The sequence below is a fragment of the Coturnix japonica genome, unplaced genomic scaffold (assembly GCF_001577835.2).
Source record: "Coturnix japonica isolate 7356 unplaced genomic scaffold, Coturnix japonica 2.1 chrUnrandom592, whole genome shotgun sequence".
NCBI lineage: Eukaryota > Metazoa > Chordata > Aves > Galliformes > Phasianidae > Coturnix > Coturnix japonica.
In genome coordinates, this window is record NW_015439965.1 from 71,469 (window position 1) to 76,081 (window position 4,613).

The following is a 4,613-nucleotide window of genomic DNA, read 5'->3' on the forward strand; positions in this document are numbered from 1 at the left end:
TCCCCCTTAACCCCCTTACGCCCCATATCCCCCCATATCCCCCACATATCCCCCCTTACCCCCTTACCCCCCTATGACCCCCTATATCCACGCCGCCTCAACCCCCCATACCGATATCACCCCCTGATAATCAGACCTATCTGCCCCATGATACCCCCCCAGTATACCCACAGTCCCATAATCCGCGTACCCATATACCCCCATCATCCCCCCTATTACCCGCCCTATAGCCCATATCCCCCCCGTATATACCTATCCCCGCCCCCTCATACTACCCCCCCTAACCCCCATACCCATCCATATTCCCCTATACCCGCCTCGCTTCACCCCCTCATCGCGCCTATACCCCCTATACCCCTATCCCCCTATACCCCCACCCATACCCCTATACCCCCTATCCCCCCTTATACGCCCAATCCCCCCCTATCCCCCCTACCCCCTATACCCCTATAACACCTAATATCCCCCCCCACCCCCCTATCACCGCCACATTAGTACCCCCTAACCCCCATATACCCCATATCCCCCCTATACCCCCATGATCCCCCCAATTCCCCCCATAATACCCCCTTATATTACCGCTATACCCCCTATACCCATTCCCCCCCATGCCCGCCCCCTATCGATCCCATATCGCCGCCCTATTCTACCCCCCATATACCCCCTATACACATATCCCGCCAGCCTAATCGCCCCCGCAATACCCCCTATACCCCCCCTAACGCCCCTATACCCCCGAATATCCCCCTATATCCGCCCTATTACCCCTGATACCCCCATTCCCCCCCACGTACCCCCTATACCCCCTAATACCCCATATCCCGCCCTTACCCCACCATCCCGCCTTACACCCCCATATCCCCCCTTCATACCCCCCCATATCGCCCCTATATCCCCCATCCCCCTTATACCCCCAATATACCCCCCACAAAACCCCCTTAACCTCCTCCCCATACCGTCAATGATATCGCCACCAATATACCGACCATATCCCCCCTAAACCCCCCATTCCCCCCTATTCCCGCCATCCCCTATATCCCCCCTAAACCCCACCTTACCCTCAGTACCCCCCCTATCACCCCCTTATACACCCACTATAGCCTCCTACACACCTAATTATCCCCCCTAACCCCCCATATCCCATACCCCTACGTACCCCATATCCCCATATCCTCCCCTAATAGTACCCCATAATACCACCCACTATGACACCCCCCTAACCCCTATTAACCCTCATATTCCCCCCCCTATACCCCCCATACCCCTATACCCCCTTACCCCTAATACCCCCCCCCCCCAGTTAAAAAAGCATTGGGGCTGGGAGACCCGCCTCCTTCCCTTCCTGACCCCCCTCCATCCAGCTGGATATCCTCCACTCCATTACTTCAATTCAAGGTGCTTTGGATGACACCGAACCCGTGAACCCCAATAGAAGGTCCCTATGTATATACCAGACTCCCATCGACTGGTCTTAGGTGAGACCCACCCCAAAATTAAACCCCCATATAACCCATATCCCCCTAATATCCCCTAAATCCCCCTAATATCCCCCCATATCCCACCATATCCCCCACTATCCCCCATATTCCCCCAATCCCCATATCCCGAGCGTCGATTATATCACCCCATATCCCCCATTATACCCCCCATAATCCCCCCTATATCCCCCCCATATCCCCCTATTCACCCCCCATATCCCCCATATCCCCCCATATCCCCCCATATCCCCCATATCCCCCTATTTATCCCCTATCATTCCCCCCATAACTATCCATATCCCCCCCATATCCCCCTTATATCCCCCCAGATCCCCCCCATATCCCCACTATATTCCCCCCTATATCCCCAATACCCAATAATCCCCATATCCCCCCTATATCCCCCATTCCCCTATAACCCCCCATATCCCCCATATCTCACCAATTAATCCCCATATCCCCCATTATCCCCCATATCCCCCCAGTATCCCCCCATATCCCCCATATTCCCCCTAGTATCCCCCATTATCCTCCCATAATCCCCCCATATCCACCCATATCCCTATATGTCCCCCATATCCCCCATATACCCCCCATATCCCCCATAATCCCCTATATCCCCCAGATCCCATATCCCCCATTATCCCCCATATCCCCTATTCCCCATATCCTCCCATTCCCCCATATCCCCCATACTCCCCCATAGTCACCCATATCCCCCCCATATTCCCCCCTATCCCCCATATCCCCTATATCCTATATCCCTATATCCCCCATATCCCCCAATCCCCCCAATATCCCCCACTATTTCCCCCATTCGCCCCACATATCCCCATATCCCCCGATATCCCCCAATATTGCCCCCATATCCCATATCACTCATATGTTATGGGGTTATGGGGTTATAGGGGGAGTTATGGGGTTATGGGGTTATGGGGGGAGTTATGGGGTTATGGGGTTATAGGGGGGAGTTATAGGGTTGTTATGGGGTTATGGGGTTATAGGGGGAGTTATGGGGTTATGGGGGGTTATGGGGTTATGGGGCCATTGTGGTTATGGGGTCGGTTCCGGTCCCGGTGTCGCTGATCCCGGTTCTGGTCTCAGTTGGCCTTTATGTTCTACCTGCTGACCTACGTCGGGGCCGTGTTCAATGGGGTGACGCTGCTCGGAGTGGGTATGAATGGGGTCAATGGGGTGAATGGGGTTATGGGGTCAATGGGGTGAATGGGGTTAATGGGGTCAGTGGGGTTAATGGGGTTAATGGGGTTAATGGGGTTAATGGGGTCAGTGGGTATGAATGGGGTTAATGGGGTGAATGGGGTTAATGGGGATGAATGGGGTCAATGGGGTGAATAATGAATGGGGGCAGTGGGTATGAATGGGGTCAGTGGGGATGAATGGGGTTAATGGGGATGAATGGGGTGAATGGGGTGAATGGGGTCAATGGGGATGAATGGGATCAGTGGGTATGAATGGGGTCAATGGGGTCAATGGGGTGAATGGGGTTAATGGGGATGAATGGGGTTAATGGGGTGAATGGGGTCAATGGGGATGAATGGGGTGAATGGGGTTAATGGGGTGAATGGGGTTAATGGGGTTAATGGGGTGAATGAATGGGGTTAATGGGGATGAATGGGGTTAATGGGGTGAATGGGGTTAATGGGGTTAATGGGGATGAATGGGGTTAATGGGGTTAATGGGGATGAATGGGGTTAATGGGGTGAATGGGGTTAATGGGGATGAATGGGGTGAATGGGGTTAATGGGGTGAATGGGGTGAATGGGGTTAATGGGGTGAATGGGGATGAATGGGGTTAATGGGGTGAATGGGGTGAATGGGGTTAATGGGGTGAATGAATGGGGTTAATGGGGATGAATGGGGTTAATGGGGTGAATGGGGTTAATGGGGATGAATGGGGTCAATGGGGATGAATGGGGTCAATGGGGTGAATGGGGATGAATGGGGTTAATGGGGTGAATGGGGTGAATGGGGATGAATGGGGTGAATGGGGTTAATGGGGTGAATGGGGTTAATGGGGATGAATGGGGTTAATGGGGTCAATGGGGTCAATGGGGTGAATGGGGTTAATGGGGTGAATGGGGTTAATGGGGTTAATGGGGTTAATGGGGTCAGTGGGTATGAATGGGGTTAATGGGGTTAATGGGGTTAATGGGGTTAATGGGGTCAGTGTGGTTAATGGGGTCGGTGGGGTTAATTAATGGGGTCAGTGGGGTTAATGGGGTCAGTGGGGTTTAATGAATGGGGTCAGTGGGTGAATGGGGAGAGGGATATGGGGACATTGGGGTCTTTGGGGTCATTGGGGTCTTTGGGGTCATTGGGACCCAGCCGATGTCCGCCCTCACTCCAGGTGTGATCTGCGCCTTCACCTTCCCTGTGCTCTATCGGCACTACAAGGTACGGCTATGGGGTCAGTGGGGTCTATGGGGTCTATAGGGTTAATGGGGTCAATGGGGTTAATGGGGTCTATAGGGTTAATGGGGTCAATGGGGTTAATGGGGTCAGTGGGGTCTATGGGGTCAATGGGGTTAATGGGGTCTATGGGGTTAATGGGGTCTATGGGGTTAATGGGGTCTATGGGGTTAATGGGGTCAATGGGGTTAATGGGGTCAGTGGGGTCTATGGGGTCAATGGGGTCTATGGGGTCAATGGGGTTAATTGACCCCATTGCCCCCATTGCCCCCATTAACCCCATTCACCCCATTGACCCCATTGACCCCATTATCCCCCCCCAGACTCAGATCGATCACTACATGAATATGGGGAGGAGCCACCTGAGGCAGCTCCGTGCCAGGTAAGGGGTCTTTAAGCCCCCCCCCCTTTATGGGGTCCCCCCCCCCATTGATTCGGGGTCCGCCCTATGGGCTTATATCCCCCCCCCCCATTGACCCCATTACCCCCATTCACCCCATTGACCCCATTACCCCCATTGACCCCATTGCCCCCATTACCCCATTACCCCATTGCCCACATTACCCCCATTGCCCCCATTATCCCCATTGTCCCCATTGACCTCATTATCCCATTACCCCCATTGCCCCCATTACTTCCATTGACCCCATTGACCCCACTGACCCTATTACCCCCATTACCCCCATTGACCCCATTACCCCCATA

The 4,613-nt window shown here is 53.8% G+C and overlaps 1 long non-coding RNA gene across 1 annotated transcript; it reads left to right on the forward strand.

Annotated features, from left to right (window-relative positions):
* Positions 1–2,535: 2,535 nt before the first annotated feature.
* LOC107307423 lies at positions 2,536–4,318 on the forward strand. Its single transcript, XR_001552401.2, has 3 exons — positions 2,536–2,652; positions 3,847–3,893; positions 4,232–4,318. It is a non-coding gene; the product is annotated as an uncharacterized LOC107307423 (long non-coding RNA).
* The last annotated feature ends 295 nt before the right edge of the window (positions 4,319–4,613 follow it).